We start from the raw sequence: 18,458 nt of genomic DNA, 5'->3' as shown, positions 1-18,458 counted from the left end.
TCCCCTCCATCCCTGTTCCAGTTCAACCATCCCATTCCCTTATGTTCTCATCCCCCTATCCCCTAACCTCCATTGCCCACCCCTCCTCCCCAGTTTACTCATGGAGATCTCATCTATTTCCCCTTCCCAGGGCGATTCATACGTCCCTCTTTGGGTCTTCCCTGTTAGTTAGCTTCTCTGGAGTTGTGGGTTGTTGCCTGATTACCCTTTGCTTTATATCTAGTATCCACATATGAGTGGATGACTTTGCTTCTTCTTGTTTTAGAACTTTCAGGTGTACTGTTAAGTCACTAATGTGAGATTTCTCCAACTAAATGTGGACATTTAGTGCTATGAATTTTCCTCTTAGCACTGCTTTCATGGTGTCCCATAAGTTTGGGTATGTAGTACATTCATTTTCATTGAACTCCAGGAAGTCTTTAATTTCTTTATATCTTCCTTGACCCATAGATGTTTTAGTTGAACATTATTCAGTTTCCATGAGATTGTAGGCTTTCTGTAATTTTTGCTGTTGTTGAAATCTAACTTTAAGCTATGGTAGTCTGATAGAATACAGGAGGTTATTCCAATTTTTTTTTGTATCTGTTGAGATTTGCTTTGTGACCTAGTATGTGATCTGTTTGTGTCTTCTTCATTGTTTCTATTTCAATTTTCAGATCTTGAACTGTTTCCTTCACATGTTTAATTGCTTTTTCATGGTTGTCTTGGCTTTCTTTAAGGGATTTATTGATTTCTTCCAATTTTTTGTTTGTCTTTTCCTCAATTTCTTTATTGATTTCTTCTATTTTTTTGTCTTTTCGTCAATTTCTTTAAGGAAATTTTTCATTTTTTCATATTTTTAAGTTCACTTTCTTCTGCTTCTTCTACATTTTGATGTTCAGGTCCTTGATGTTGGAGGAGGGCTAGGTTCTGGTGATGCCATACTGCTCTTTATGTTGTATGTATTTTTGCACTGACGTCTGCCCATCTCTTCCTCTGAGCGAGCTGCCATTGGTCCACTCTGTGTTTGTTGTGTCTGTGTCTCAGGGGGCCCTTCTGGGTCCAGCCTTAGCTCTTGGCCTAATTGGAGCTGGCAGATTCTGTATCTCAGGGAGCTGCTCTTAGCCCAATCCAAGATAGCCGATTCTATGACTCAGGCAGTCACTCTTGGTCTTATCAGGGCTCTTGTTCCAGTCAGAGCTGGTAGATTCTGTATCTCAGGAAGCCTCTTTTGGCCCATTAAGAGATGGCAAAATCTGTGTCTCAGGAAGCCACTCTTGGTCCAACAAGAGCTGGCAGACTGGAGTTGGCAGATTCCTTGTCTCAGGAAGTTACTGGGGTCACAGGCAGATGGGTATTGAGGTAGGGCATGGGTCTTGTAGATTGCAGGGTCTGATGGGGGGTTTTGGTGGGGAAGCCTGGTCTTGGGAGTTTTCCCTGCTGGCCAGCAACTGGGGCAGAGTTGGGTGGGGGTTCCTGGGGACCAGCTGTCCCAGAGGCCAGTAAAGGAGTTTTAAAGAGTAGTTGTCTTTACTACTTAACACCAGTCTTTCTAGCAAGATTTAGATTAATACCAGTCTTTCTAATAAGATTTAGAATATGGTTTTTGTGTTTATTTTTTTTATCTTGTAGATTTTGGAGAAAAATGCCTTCTTAACTTCTCTGGTGGCTTAAGGTATTTTTTTTTAAACTTATAACATTAGAATCACATATAAGAGACTTTGTGTTAACACATCTTTCTTCTTGTGCCTTTTTAAAATTAATTTTAGGTTACTTTAACTTTTTACAATTTTTTTAATAGCATTTAAAAATTAGCACACAGAGTAATAGGTTTAATTACAGTATTTTCAAGTTTGTTTTTTAGATTATAATATAACATTCTATTTTGCTTATCTCTCCACTGTTTTTTCTTGTCCTTCCCCCTGCTGTTCTTTCTTCTCCTGATACTCCCTTCTGCTTTCATGTTACAAATACATATTACTAAATCTTAGACTCTACATAAGAAAGAAAATGTGATATTTACCTTTGATTTAACAAATCTTTCATCTTTGAACCTCAATATCCAGAAAATTCCAGTGATACAGCATTACTAGTCAATCACCTCCCTCGTGCTTTAAGTTTCATGGTAGTAAGTATTGGCAGCTACCAGATTCAGATATCATTTAAGAGCCAAGACATTATTTGCTTTTTGGGGTTTTTTTTGTTTTATTTTGTTTTGTTTTTGTCATTCTTTAATTTATTTATTTATTAAGAGATTTTCTATTCATTTTACATACCAACCACAGATTCCCCTGTCCTCCCTCCTCCTGCTCCCCACTTCCCCCCAACCCAATCTCCCATTCCCACCTCCTCCAAGGCAAGTTCTGCAAAGCCTGGTAAATTCAGTTGAGGCAGGTCTAGGCCCCTCTTCCCTGCACCAAGGCTGCGCAAAGTGTCTTACCATAGGCACTAGGCTCAAAAAAGCCAGCCCATGCAGTAGGGACAGGTCCTAATCCCACTGCCTGGAGGCTCCCTAAACAGTTCAAGCTAAGCAACTGTCTCGCCTATCCAGAAGGCCTAGTCCAGTAAAATGGGGGCTCCTCTTCTATTGGTCTACAGTTCATGTGTTTCCACTAGTTTGGCTAGTTATCTCTGTACTTTTTCCCATCATGGTCTTGATGTCCCTTGCTCATAAAATCCCCCCTCTCTCTCATCAATCGGACTCCTGGAGCTCAGCCTGGCACCTGGCCATGGATCTCTGTATCTGCTTCCATCAGTCACTGGATGAGGCCTCTATGATGATAGTTAGGGTATTCAGCCATCTGATCACCAGAGTAGGCCAGTTCGGGCATCCTCTCAATTATTGCCAGTAGTCTATGGTGGGTCATCCTTGTGGATTCCTGGGAACTTCCCTAGCACTCTGTTTCTCCCTAATCCCACGATGTCTTCATTTATCATGGTATCTCTTTCCTTGCTCTCCTACTCTGTTCATGTCCCAGCTCGAGCCTCCCATTCCCCTATGTTCTCATCCCCCCATCCCTTGTCCTCCATTAGCCCCCCTGGATCTCAGTTTGCTCATGTAGATCTCATCTATTTCTCCTTTGCTGGGTGATCCATGCGTCCTTCCTAGGGTCCTCCTTACAAGCTAGCCTCCCTGGAGCTGTGAGTTGCAGTCTGGTTATCCTTTGCTTTACATCTAGTATCCACTTATGAGTGAGTACATACTATATTTGTCCTTCTGAGTCTGGGTTACCTCACTCAGGATGATATTTTCTAATTCCATCCATTTGCCTGCACATTTCATGATGTCATTGTTCTCTGCTGAGTAGTACTACATTGTGTATATGTACTATATTTTCTTTATCCATTCTTCAGTTGAGGGACATCTAAGATGTTTCCAGGTTATGGCTATTACAAATAATGCTACTATGAACATAGTTGAGCATGTGTCCTTGTGGTATGATTGAGCATTCCTTGGGTATATATATGCCCAAGAGTGGTATAGCTGGGTCATTAGTTAGATTGATTCCCAACTTTCTGAGAAACCATCATACTGATTTCCAAAGTGGCTGTACAAGTTTGTATTCCCACCAACAGTGTAGGAGTGTTTCCCTTTCTCCACATCCTCTCCAACATGAGTTTTCTTCAGTGTTTTTGATCTTAGCCATTCTGACAGGTGTAAGAGGGTATCTCAGAGTCATTTTGACTTGCATTTCCCTGATGCTAAGACATTATTTGTGATACATTTTAACATATAAAATAAACCATTAATCATTAACCATTTGTCTTAGTCATTATCTATTGCTGTGAAGAGACACTATGACCAAGGCAGCTATTATAAGAGAAAGTATTTAATTGGGAGGTTACTTACAGTTTCAAAGGTTTAGTCCATTATCATCATGGTGGAAAGCATGGCTGCATGCAGGCAGGTGCTGGAGCAGTAGCTGAAAGCTACATCCTGAACCATAGGCAGAGAGAGAGAGAGAGAGAGAGAGAGAGAGAGAGAGAGAGAGAGAGAGAGAGAGGCTGGCTGGCTGGCTTGGCATGGGCATTTGAAACCTCAAAGGCCACTCCCAGTGATGCCCTTCCTTCAACAAGGCCATACCTATTTTAACAAGGTCATACCTCCTAATCCTTATAATCCTTCTTAAATAGTGCAACTCCCTGGTGACTAAGCATTCAAATTTATGGGGGGCATTCCTTGAGGAAGTCTAATCTGTAGGTTGCTAGCAAGTCCTCTACTTGGCATTAAATGGGCAGCGTGTAGACATTCTCTATAGATATTTAAGTCCAAGTTCCTATATTGAATCTGGAAGGGCAAATAGTTTTTTGTTTTTTTTTTTTTTTTGGTTTTTTTGAAGCTGAGGATCGAACCCAGGGCCTTGCGCTTGCTAGGCAAGCACTCTACCACTGAGCTAAATCCCCAACCCTGGAAGGGCAAATTGTAAGTCTGCATTTATACTTGGGGAAGTCACGTTCTCATCTTCTGCCCAACGATTACATGCACATTAAAAAAAAAAAAGCCTCTATTGAGATTTTCCTATAGATTCAGCTTTTCTTATGTCTCAGTGTGTATATTAAGAAATTTCACATGCATTCATTTCTTTTGATATTGCTCTTGAAATAGGACATGAAAGAATCAGGGAAGCAGGTTTGCAGATTTACCAGAACACATTTCTGAAGGGACACAAGAACCATCAAATCAATCCTGTGCATCTCCTTTCTGAGTTCAATATTAAGGCTAAATATTGAGAGTATCATAGTTTCAGGTAGTTCTTTACAGAAGACTCCAGTGCTTGGGTATGTGTGAATAAAGCATTTCTAGTTTATCACAGCTGTCTCTAAAGCAATATGTGTTGTGGGAGCTGTCAAAAAAAGACATACTTGTGTGGTAGAGAATGATTTTATTTGGAAGTTAGGTGACTATATTCTACCTCCACTTTGTTGATGTCTACCCAGGCACCTGTAAGCAAGTCATGTGACTTCTCAGGAATTAGAGAAGAGTGACAATAAAATGGCTCAGCAGGTAAAGGTACTTATTGCCAAACCTTGCCACCGGAATTCAATCCCCAGGACCCATGTGGTAGAAAAAGGAAATTAATTCCTACAAATTGACCTCCACATGGATGCTGTGGCATATTTACATACATGTATGCACATACCTGCATGAATACACAATAAGTGTAATAAAAATGTAAAAGGAGAATGAGTTATATGTTGCATACAAGCCTTTTGGTTTACTCAGTGCACAATTGCAAGATCACCTGGCACTACCCCAAATATTTCAGTAATTGGTATTGACCAGATGAAAGGAAGGTTCCAACTATAATGATCAGTTTAGTTAAACCTGAATGAAAGGACTCATTTATGATAGAAATAAGTGGCTGCTGAGGAAGGTTGGTACTAGAGATTGAGGACTACATACTTATGAGGAATTTGGATTTTGTTCTGTAGATACTAGAGTGTTTCTGATAATTAAGCAGGGCACCCATATTAGCCACTATCTGTATAGTTTTATCTTTAAGCAGGTCACCAACCTTTTCTGAACCCATTAGTCCTCTTTAAAACAGCAACAACAAAAAGAGTTGGATCAGATGGTCTTAAATATTGCTTTATTTTTAAAATTTCCATGAGTTTGTAACATGAAGCAGCAAATTTTATTAAATAATCATAGCTTTTTTGAGACCTTGCCTTTAAAGGACCCTTTATCCTGCCAACAATACTCTTGTGCACAATACTCTTGGATTTGATTCCCCCAGTACCATGTAAACCAGGTATGGTGATGAACAGCGTAATCCCAGCACCTGGGATGTAGAAGCAAGATGCTCAGAAGTTCAAGGTCTTCCTTGGCCATATAGTAAACTCGAAGGCAGACTAGAATATATGAAACCCTGTTGATAGAGGATAAGGGAGTAGGAGAGAATAAAAACTTTCTATGTACTATAAAGTCACAGTCTACACTCTCTCCTAGAAACAGCCTCTGAAAAAAATGGGGTGCACATAATTTATTTGGGAGGTAATCATATGATGCTTCAGAAGAATGAGATTGTGTGACAGGAAAAGAAATGCTATAGGCACAGAAGATGTGTGAAGAAGCAGAAAACTAGGGCTCTATTGTAATTAGGATGAACTTCATTGTTATCTTACCTAAGGCAGAGGAAGCTGGCAACTTACCCACCAACCCCCACCCATCATTTGTTGCAGACTATTCTGGGAGTTAGCAGTGGCAGGGAGTAGTAGGCTCTACCAAGTCTGTGTGGAGATGAGTGCTGGTAGGATAAGGGCAGGGATCTGAGTGTCTGCTGCCTGTACTGTTATTGGAGTTGACTTTACATCTTTAATGTCTCCTCTTTTCATCAGTGTTTTTCCTATTAAGTCCTTCTTATATTATATTTTGCCCAGAATTATGGGAGTTGTTTCATTTTAGTTTCTCTTAGTGACTTATTCTGCTTTGCAGAAGAAACCAGATACATCTGAAATGTTTATATGAATGAGAACTATTATGAGAGATGTTGATGTTATACTCTATTGAATACTTTTTTTCTTAAACAATTATTTTTGTAATACTTAGTGTGACATAAAAAACTTGATTGTTTAGGATGCCTCTGGGTAATGTATATCGTAAATCCTTGTCAGACTAAATTGCTATGAATTTAGTTTTCAAGAATATTCTTAGTATGGAAATGTCAAACATTATTAAGGCTGTGATACATGTAAAATGATAGATTAATGTTAGTCAAATAACTGATAGATTTGCATGCTGGGAATTACAAGAGATATAGTACCAATGAACTGTCACATTCAGTATCTAGGTTAGCTTGTTCTGTATATAATAATGGCTAAATTATTAAATGTTAAGATGATAGCTGGTATCTTACATTTCTAAGATAAATTTTAACAGCTATAACATGAAAACTAAAAACTATTACGTGTCTGTATTCTCCTTTAATATATTTTTTTTATTTTTGAGAATTTCTTACATGAGTATTGTATTTACATCATTTCCACACCTCCACCTCACTTTTCCCCTTCCAATTCTTCCCATCTGCCCCAATTCTCTCTCAAGTGAAGATTTTTTATTTGCTAGGATGTAATATTTCTCTATTCAAAAGTGGTTTTAACCTGAGTGAATTGTCACACACCTGTTGCCCCAGCTACTAAAAAGCTGAGGCAAGCGGATCTTTTGAGCCTAGGAGCTTGAGACTGCCTGAGCAACATAGCAAAGCCCCACCTCAAAAACATGTTTTGTTTGAGTGTCTGATAAATGAGTACCCAGAAAGCTTTTAGTGGTACATCTCTGGATTATGCACACATACATGGAGCTTCTTCTGAGAGCAGCTTGGGAGAATCACTATGAAAAAACTGCCCCATGACCCCTCCTTTATGAACAGATGGAGATTGTTAGCTCTGTCATGGATCCAAATGAAACATTGCTAATCATCAAAGGACCTTCTAGAATGAAATTTTTTTGAATTTTTTTATTCTTTGGAACTTCATACATGTATAAAATATATCTTGGTCATATCCATCCCCTACTCCTCCCTGAAACTGCCTTCAGGCTGCCCCTAAATATACCTCCCTCCCAAATTTATATCCTCTATTTTAAATAACTTCCCATCTTTAGCTCTTAAATTGTTCCCATTCCCTCTTCCGAGATGTTTCCTTAGCATTGGTGGAGGATTGGTAGATCCATTCCATCTATGGCTGAGTTATCACACTTATTCTCAAACACTTTGGACAGTTGTAATTCTCGGAATTAACCACTATCCTCTGAAATAAGCTTGTCTGATCAAGATTGAAAGAATTAACAATCAATATATGTTAAACAGAAATATTTGAAAGTAATTAGACATTGTATTTAGCAAAATGTCAGCTGAATACTAAGAATTTAGAGGGAAAGAAGGATGATGATAGAGTGGCATGGGAATGAATATAATCAATTAATTGTATTATGCAGGCTCACACATATATGAAACTGTTAAATTTTATATTTTAATGAACTTTTTAAAATTAATGTTATGTGTATGGGTGTTTTGCCTGCATGGAGTATGTGTACTATGTGTATGCCTGATGCCTATGTAGGCCAGAAGATGGCATTGGATCCCCTGGAACTGGATTTATAGGTAGTTGTGAGCCAACATGTGTGTGCTAAGAATCAAACCCAGATCCTCTGGAAAAACAGCAAGTGCTTTTAACCACTGAGCTATTTCTCCAGCCCCAAAACTTAAAATTTTAAAAGTTATATGTCACCCATTCTTACCAAAGAATTAAATTAGGTCTCATGTAGCACTCAGTACAATGGATACCAACCATATAGTACTTTGGTAACAATACCATTTTGTGCTTTTCAGAAGAGTTGCCTAAGCCGGGTGGTGGTGGCGCACGCCTTTAATCCCAGCACTCGGGAGGCAGAGCCAGGCGGATCTCTGTGAGTTTGAGGCCAGCCTGGTCTACAGAGCGAGATCCAGGACAGGCACCAAAACTACACAGAGAAACCCTGTCTTGAAAAATAAAAAAAGTTGCCTAGCAAATCAGATGAAAAGAAATTAAGTTCCTAGAAGTCCACCTCTTATGGGATTATTAACTGGATAGCCAGAATGCACAAAAAATGAATTTGAGAACATGGAAGTTGTGCCCATGTGTCAACTTTCTTGTATTTGTGAGGATGTGAGGAAGGGCAAATGGGTGGTTCATGCCTACACAGAACAAGCTGCTCCTTGGGTATTTAGGCAAACACATCTTTGAGCTAAACTTTGAAAAGCTGTATGGAAAAAAGTGTGAAGTTTGATCAAAAGCTTCTGAGTTCCTCTGGATAGGTGTCTCTTGGTTAGGCTGAGCTTTTGGGAAACTTTTCAGAAGAGTGCTAGTCATAGTTTGCTTCCTTCTCTAGTTCACTTCTCTTTAGCCTGGACTTCAGTGTGAGGAGCAGCAGGCTGTTGTTGATACCTGTGGATGCTCGCATGTGCTATTCCTCTACTGGGAATGGTTTTTGTGTCATCACTTATTTGACTGACTGGGACCATCTTTTAGAATCTAGTTCAAGCATCCCTTTCTGAGAGAGGCTGGTACTAAATCTGAAAGGAATACATCTCCATATTTATTTGTCTAATACCTATCCTCTCTCCCACTAGACTCTGAGGAGTGGGGGACTATGTCATGGTAAATACTAGGCCATTGTATGCCTAATGCCTAAGATCACTGTGTGACTCCTATGCAAATGTTCAACAAATATTTGTTGAATAGAGTAAATTAACTAATGGCTAAATGATTGATTACAGTACAGAGTTGGAAGAGATCCATATGTAATTAATGTATGGATGCTATAATTACTTTCAGGGTTTGGCAATAAAAAGCAAATCTTTTCGTGTCTTCAGTTACATGTGAGTGTATGCATAAAATATTTCATATTCAGTATGAATTTTATATTCAGTATATATGGAAAAATACAAAAACATAATTACTGGTGATAACATCATCCATAGTATATTACTTACTTTTGTGGCTGTGATAAAATACCATAACCAAAAATGACTTGTAAAAAAATAGTTAGTTTATTTTGACTTACAGGAGAGGGAGAGTCCATAATGGTGGGGGAAGCATGGAAGTAAGTGGCAGGTATGGCAGCAGGAAGCTAAAAGATCCCATTTCCATCCACGTGAAGGAGGTAGAGAGAGTGAACTTCAAATGGGATGAGACTATAAACTCTCAAAACCTGACCCTAGTGATGACATACTTCATAACAGCAAGACTTCACCTCCTGGAGGCTCCATAAACTCCCTAAATAGTAGCACCAAAAGGGGATCAGATATTCAGAGCCTATGGGGGACATTTTTCATCCAAACCTCCACATACAGTATCCATTGAATTAGGACCCAAAGGATGTGGAAGAGTGGAGGCTTACATAGGTTAGATCAGGGTCAGTGGTGATGGAAGTCTTCCTAGTCAAGCACTTCAGGTATTTTCCAAGGGGCAATCTGATAGAGACTCAGGAGAGGTTATCCTCCTGACCATGGAAACATCTGCCTCCTTAGCATCGTTGACTTATGTATTCGCCAGGGTAAGGTACGTGCTGTAAGAAACAGCCCACAAAGTCAGTGCCTTACAATGATGAAAATTTCTCTTCCCTCATGCAACATTCCAATGTAGATGTATCCTGATTAGACAGTCCCTTCTTTATATCATTCCTTGACAATCTATTTTCTATCCATTCAAAGCTCTGTCCTTTCATAGATTGTTGGAGCTCCTGTTGGTCAGGTGATAAAAACTGAAGACCATAGTGAATTGGAAGGGGGAGAGCTATGTATTTCGTTTCTTCTCTGTTAAGGTAATTCATACATACATGCAATTCACCAATTTTAGGTAGCCAAATCAGTAAATTTTAGCATAGTCACAGAGTTGTACAATCACAACCACAGTTAATTTTTCTTTTTTATCTATTCTTCTCTCACATATATTCTGACTGCAGTTTTCCCTCCTTCCTCTCCTCCCAGCCCCTCCCTCCTCCTTTCCCTTCAGAAAAAGGCTTCCCAGGGATATCAACCAAACAGCATATCAAGTTATAATAAAACTAGACATATAACCACAGTTAATTTTAGAGCATTTGCAGCATTCCCCCTGAATAAACCTATCCATTACCAGTCAGTTCCCTTTCTTGTTTCCTCCAGGTTTCCTCCCGAATCATTATCTATTCTGGCAACCCATTAGTAGTTACTTCCAATTCCCTCACTGCACTAGCTAACCAATTCCTCCCTGTCTATGGCTTTGCCTGCCCTGGTCACTCCAAATGAATAGAATGATAAAATATGTGTTGGTTTGTGTGTGGCTCTTGTCACGTGGCATAATATTTTAAACATTTGTTTATGTTGTAGAATATGTCAGTACTTACTTTGTTGCCAAGCATTCCATAGACCACATTTTAATTACCATTTCATCCGTTGGTGGGTATTGGGGTTGTTTCTATTCTTCAATCATTGTATGGAGGCTTCTATGTGCCTGGTGAGGGATTGCTACTCCTTCCTTCATATGCTCATTCACTCAAATTAAACCCCACCTAACTGCAAGGGAAACTGGGAAATAGAGTCTGGGTGATTAGGAAGGAAGGAAATTGAGCCTGCAACAACTTGTAAATAAGAAGTGAAAACATAACTAGACCCATTGTGAAGATTTCTGGTAATGTGTCACAGGACAGGATCAAGGCAGGAATCTGCTTCAGATCCTGCTGCCTTTGTGCAAGTGGAAGAGACATTCTGCAAAATGTCCAGTTCTGTTGCACAGTCTTCTAGTCACTGAAGAGCCATCATGTATTTCTTTGTAATCCCCCTGAAGGCTGGGAGAACTTGGCATGATGGGACCACAACAGGAGTGTTGCTGCCATGTGATATAACTTGGACCCACTTGTAGAGTAGGAAATAACAATTTTGGTTTGTGTTTCTTTGGCTATGGGCATTGTTCATATGAGAACACAGGTTGGTTCTAGGTGTTCTCTTCTCTTCTGTGAATATGAGGCATCTGGTCAGTGGAGGGCACCTGCTTTCCTGTGGCAGGTGTATATCTGTCAGAGCCCAGTCAGGAAACAGAAACTACCCTCTGTATTTAAAATAGAGGAAACTGAACACAGGAAATTGGTTACACAGGCAATGAAAGAGTTGAGGGGGGAATCAGAAAACCAGGAGTCAGTCTAGAAATTAGCAGCTGTAGGAAGCTGCTGCCACTATTTTCCTGGAGACATCTAGGATAGTGGTGATATTACCGGATACAGGAGTAACCTGGAGTAGTGATCCTGAGGCAGCCTCCTGGGAGCTGTCTATGGAAGAGAACCAGCTATGGCTAGAGCTACCCCAAACCAAGAAAGAATAGACAAAGTTGCCTGGTCTTTTCCTCCTCCCCATCCTCCAATTACCTGCCTAGACAGCCTTTCAAAGGCTACATCCAGATAGATGGTCATCAGAAGCCTGAAGACTTAGCTCCCTGAACAAGGCAGAATAGCGAAGACTGGGAGACTATCTGAAAGAAAACAGACCCATCAGTGAAAACACTTTCAGATATACCAATTGTCTTCTGATTGCTCTTAACACAAGTTCATCATGTCGTATTTTATAGACAATAAAATGTAAAATTGTAAGGATATAATTTGATGAGTGTGGCCAACAAAATATACTCATCAGATTACCAGTGCTATAGCCTACAATGATTTCATCCCCCAAAGTTATCTTTTTTGCCCCCTTCTTAGCCACTTTGCCCGCCATCCAGCCCCTATCTGTGTATTTTTGATTGGTCTAGTTCCTCATCTCCTCTTCTTTTTGGTAGTGTCAGAATTTGTATATGGCCATTCAATGATTTTTAATTGTTTTCCCATGGTTCTTATACTTGGGTTCTAGAGTTTTCATTTCTCTCCTCTCTCTACCTTATTCCTTACTCCCCTCTTCCCTCTTTTCCTCCCTTTCTCCACCCCTACCACACACAATATTTATAGAAGCAATATATTGTTAATAATTGATTTCAGATTCTTCTTCGGAGTAGATTTTTGTTTTTTTCAAGACAGGGTTTCTCTGTATAACAGTTCTGGCTGTCCTGGAAATCACTTTGTAGACCAGGCTGGTCTTAAACTCACAGAAATCTGCCTGCTTCTGCCTCCCAAGTGTGGGGTAGATTTTTTGTGGCAGAGTCTCTCATAGTGTTGCTCAGGCTAGCCTGGACCCCATGGAGTTCCTCTTCCCTTAGCCTCCCAAATGCTTAGATCATGCACACAGGTACTCACACCTCTCCCTAGTTCTTTTACTTTGTAAAAGAGTAAAGTCATCTCTGGGTCAGTCTAGTTGCTTATGTTGTATCTCAATAATTGGGTCGCATTTTTTTGCTTCTCTGTACTTCTTAGAATTGTACTGTACTCCACACATATCTAAAAGACCTGAGTCAGAAGTATGGCTTTATTTTGTTTGTTACTGTGAATATTGGAAGCCTTGCCTAGGCCTGGTGATTAGCAAATAGTTCTAGAGAATAACTGTGTTGACAGTGGGTTGCCTTTTTAATTTGATTCACTTCACCTGTGATTAGCCCAACCCCCAACCTCCTGTCCCTCTGCTACCTTTTCTGTCTTGTCAATATTTATGCAAGAAGAGCCGAGAACTGCCATTTCTGACATGTTTGGATTCAGTTCTTGCAGGGCCTGGAATCCAAATGCTGTGATTAATGCATGAGATAGCTTTTGGTTTCTGAGCTTCTCTTTCATTTGTGGCTTTCTAGACTAAATTCAGGGGGTAGAGCTAGAGTAACAGAATTGGTAGAGTGAGTGATTTTCTTTTGCTTAGGGATGATTCTAAATTGGATTCTCTGCTATCACCTTAATACTGTTTTACAAGAAAAAAAAAGCTGACTTACTCCTTGTCTTTACTATCAAATGTAAACAGAGGTTTCTCTGTCCCACCCCTTCCTGCAGCCACTTCTAAATAATCACTCAAAGGCTTAATATTAATTACAAAATGTTTGGCCTATTAGCTCAAGCTTATTACTAACTAGCTCTTACATATAAATTAACCCATTTCTATTAATCTATGCATCACCACGTGGTTCATGGCTTGTTACCTCATTTTCTATATATTTTGCTTCCTCAGCGGCTACTGGCATCTGCTCCAACTCTGCCCTTCTTCATCTCCAGTTTGATTGTACTACCTAACCTTATTCTGCCTGGCTATTGGCCAAAACAGCTTTATTTGTCAACCAAGGAGAGCAACACATTCACAGTGTACAGAAAGACATCCCACAGCAATCAAAGGCTCTTTCTTTCAGTCATCTACTTAGACCAGACAAGCAAGTGTGGAAATTGTCGTAGTTCTGGAATTAACTTCATCATAACTTTCAGGAAGGACTGTTCACATGCTTTTATGTCCTAAAAGTCTTTTGTTATGTTTTCAGTACCTGCAAAACAAACAATGTTCTACAGAAGATGGTGGTCTCATCAGAGAAGACCTCACTCATTAGAAAGTAATATGGAGTAAAAGTCAGAAAGTAATCAGGGGTTGTGTCATTTAAATACATGGGGAGGGAAGCTATAGGTAGAGACCAGCACATTGAACAAGGCTTGCACAGCTGGAGCAGAATAAATAGTCAATGAGGAGTATAGATGTTAAGAGATGAGATTGGAGAAATAACTAGCTACAAGGTCTTGGAAAATGTTGAAGACTATTTTTAGAAAATGACACTTTTCCTAAGCTAAGCATCCCTGAAGAGTTGTTGTTGTATGAAAGTCTCACTGTGTAGCCCAGACCTCAATTTATAATACTCCTTCTGCCTTAGCCTCTAGAGTGCTGAGATTGCAGGTATACACCACCACAGTCATCTGTGGAGATGTGTACTCCAGGAGAGGTTAGATTTAGAGCTGTTACCTGATATAAAATTGTTTGAGGATCAATGACTTTTGTGTTAAGAATACATTGTAAGGGGCTAGAGTGATGGCTCCATGGTTAAGAGCACTGACTGCTCTTCCAGAGGACCCAGGTTCAATTCTCAGCACCTACATAGTGGCTTTAAGTTCCAGGGGACCCAACTCCACTGCACATTTAAAAAAGAAAAAGAAAAACAGCCAACAAAATGAAGTTATGTTTAAAAGAATACATTGTAGAGAAGTAAGGGAAAAGGTTGGGGGATGACAGTGGTTTGGCCCATGGTGCTAACTGTGGAATTCATGAGGAGTGGACTCTTCAGATATGGTTTGAAATAAAAACCAGTGGCATCTGGGTGAATAAACAGTATTAGGGGACATAAATCATGACTAATGTTATTTTTTGCCTAAATAACAAGAATAATGGACTAATCATTAAACAAGATGCAGAAGGCAGCAAAAAGGACATTTGATAGTATGATCAAATGATTTTAGTTGTATTGAATTTGAGGGATTAGACCTGCAAAGGATGTGCTCAGATGGAGATATCAATCTAGAATTTGAGGGAAAATCTGAGCCAGAAATAGAGAGTTGATGATTGTCAGAATATAGATGGTTTGAAAACTCAGGTTATAATTGGATTGTATCGTGAGGAGACCTAATGTATTTGCTACAAAGGAGAAGGGCCAAACGTTTGTGTTTGGAGCTACTCCATTGTTAAAAGATGATCGATATAAGTAGTTATCAAGCTCTAGTAAGAAGATAAACCAGTTAATCAAATGAATCAAGAAGGAGCCACACAGCTCAAATGCATGTGTAGATCAAATAATGCAGACATGCTAAGGAAGAATGTGCAGGATAAGGCCGGGTGGTGGTGGCGCACGTCTGTCATCCCAGCACTCAGGAGGCAGAGGCAGGTGGATCTCTGTGAGTTCGAGGCCAGCCTGGTCTACAGAGCTAGTCCAGGACAGGCTCCAAAGCTACAGAGAAACCCTGTCTCGAAAAAAAAATGCAGGATAAAAGGCATGGATGTCTCATTTCCAGAGAGTCACATTTAATTGATCTGGGGTGCACACTAGATCCCTGGGCTTTTAAAGACTCCTAGGTATGTCTAATAAGGTTAAGACCCACTATCATCATTACTTTCTCATCATTATCCTTAGTGTCAGAATGATGTTGCTGACTGATTAAACACAGGAGTTTTATCTATAGGCCTTGTTTCTGGATACTTGGATCTGGTAATGATAAGCAGATCTCAGTAAAGAAAGGGATTAGCTGTTTAGCACCTATCTTAAAGTGAATTTCAAGCTGAAAATCTCTTGGCTTTTCATTTTTCAGGTGCTTGATTTTTGTTTTGTGTATATTCAAAGGCATTTTGTTTTAACAAGGGTAAGTTCAAGTTAATAATAATTGAAAAAAATCTCAAAAGGAAATTTTAGTATAACTAGTCCAGAAAAAAAGTAGCCCAACCCGAATTCTCAGCAACAATTAAGCATTTAGGTGAGTTAAGTACATTCTTTGCAAAAATCCTAAATATTTCATCCCTCAAAAGTTGGCTAATAACAGGTGTAGAATTTTTGCACCTCATTAAAGTTTTAATATTTTTTTATTCTTACCATAGACATTAGGAGTTATCTAAATGCTTTAGTAAATTTGAGTTGGTTTGGTATCTGTTAACTCTAATAATTAAAGAATATCATAGTAGGCTATGCAAAAAGCAATCTGGTTTTCAGGCTGGTTAAATTAGATACTGTATGACAAAGAGAGTGGGAACGCAAATGCATTAAGACAAGACCAAAGTAAAAGGTAGAAAAGAGAGAGTGGAAAAACAGAAGGATGCCAAGTGTCCAGATTAGCCCTTCTCAATCTTGGTTATGTTCCAGCAAGAGAATTAAACCCTAATGCCCTATGGTATCCACTGAATGACATGAATAAATTTCTTTCCTGAGTGTGCAATGGGGCTAGTCATGTACCATATTTGGGAGACCTTAGAAAATAAGTCATACAAATGATACAATAGTGTTCTCTAGAGTTGAATTTTATTGTGGATCCCCAGTTAAGAAAGGCTATTTAGGTACTATTCTGTCTTAGATGATGAAGTAAGTTTTTGAGGTGTGTCTTTAGGAAAAAAACCAAAAGCCTGCTATAAAAGTGCCAATAAATTAAGAAGAATTCTTTATTTACTAAAATAAAGCTGGGTGTAGTAGCTGGCACATGTATTCTCAGAATTTGGGAGGCTGAGGCAGGAGGATTGCCATGAGGTTGAGGCCAGCCTGGGCTACATACTAAGTTTCAGTCCAGCTTGGGCTGAGTGGCATGTCCCAACAAAATACTTAAAATATTCACTAGACTAGTTATTAACAAAGCATAAAACTTCCATTTTATACAAATCCTCGAGGAAGTTTTCTAAAGAGTTTAATGTGTATCCTTCCAGGCTTCTGTCTATATGCATGGACATATGTGTTAGTAGTGTTTATTTCAAAGAACAAGATCATGCTTTTAATTGGCATTTTTCTGTACAACATTATTGCTGTTGTTCTACATTATTATGTATTTGTTCCTTTCTGGGGGTTGCATAGTATTGCATACCTTGGTTGTTAAACATTTATCTTTCCATTCTGTTAACAGACATTTGCAACCATCTCCAATTGTTCGCTATTATAAGCAATGCCAAAACAAAAGTACTTTTCAAAACTTGTTGGGAAAATTGTATATTATAAATTCTATAAGTGGAATTGTTAAAGTCAGAATGCTTGCCTACCTTTTAATTTTTATGTAAAATTTCAAAAATATTAAAAATTGGAGACTATTGTGATTGTGGGCAAGGATCTTCATAGACACAGACCAATAGAAAATACAGAAATCTAAGAAGAGCCTGGTATAGTGGCACATGTTTATATAAGAACTAGAGAGGCAAAGGCAGAATTATTGTGAGTTTGAGTGACCAGCCTGGTCTACACAGTGGGTTCTGGGAACAGCCAGGCCTACAACTTGAGATCACATCTGAAAAAGATGGAGGAATAGAAATACAAAAGTATTTATTATTAAAAGTGATCTCATGTGGTTATGGGGCCTAAGAAGCCCCATCATAGGCTGCCTGCAAGCCAGAGACCCAGGAAAGCCATTGGTACAATTCAATGTGTCCAAAGGCCTGAGAATTAGGAGTGCCACTGTATGTGATCCCTGACGTCTAAAAACCTAGAACCAGGAACTTCAGTGTTGAAGGTCTAGAGAAGATGATTTCTCAGCTCAAGGGGAGGGAAGGAGGAAGGTAGAAGAGATTAGCCTTTTTGGTCTACTTGGGCTAGCTAGCGCTGGTGACGGGGAGTCTTTAGTCTATTGACTCAAATGCCAGTCTCACCCACACACCCAGAAGTGTTATTTTTACCAAGTCTCTGGGCATCCATTAGCAAAGTCAAGTTGATATATAAAACTAACTGTCATTATAATTAATCTCCATGTACCTTTTATTCACTTGAATAGTTATCTTTGCAAAAGCAATTTTATTTATTTTACCTTAACCCTCACTTTCTTCTACTCAAAGACCAGATTTTATTAAGAATCGAAACATTCCACTTCACCCATAAATGTTTCAAGGTTAAGGGTGCTTTTATGAAATAACTATAGATATGGTATCATAGCTAAAATTAATAACAATTCCTTAACATTCAGTGTTCATATTTTCACAGATTTACATTTTTAAAAGATTTATTTTTATTTTATGTTTATAAGTGTTTTGCCTGCTTGTATGTGTGTGCACCATGGTACATGTGCAGGCCAGAAGAGGGAGTTAAATCCCCTGAACTGGGGTAATAGGCAGTTGTGAGCTAACTGACATAGGTGCTGAGAACAAAATCTGGATCCTCTGCAAGAGCAGTAAGTGCTCTTAACCACTGAGACATCTCTCCAGTCCCTTACTTACATTTTTTTTACAGTGGATTTGTCTGATTATGAATCTAGACATAGTTTATATATTGCATTTGATTAACACGACTCTTAAGTCTCTTTTTAATACAGTTTTCTCCTCTATTTTCTCCTTCTGATATATTAAGAATAAAATCAAGGGCTGGGTGGTGGTGGCACATGCCTTTAATCCCAGCACTCGGGAGGCAGAGGCAGGCGG

General features: G+C 39.1%; 1 protein-coding gene across 1 annotated transcript in view; it reads left to right on the top strand.

Annotated features, from left to right (window-relative positions):
* Map3k15 (mitogen-activated protein kinase kinase kinase 15) overlaps positions 1-18,458 on the top strand; it is a 132,599-nt gene that overhangs the window by 63,142 nt on the left and 50,999 nt on the right. The window lies entirely within an intron of this gene.

Source organism: Onychomys torridus, chromosome X (assembly GCF_903995425.1).
Source record: "Onychomys torridus chromosome X, mOncTor1.1, whole genome shotgun sequence".
Classification (NCBI taxonomy): domain Eukaryota; kingdom Metazoa; phylum Chordata; class Mammalia; order Rodentia; family Cricetidae; genus Onychomys; species Onychomys torridus.
This window is presented reverse-complemented; position numbering and strand designations above follow the sequence as displayed.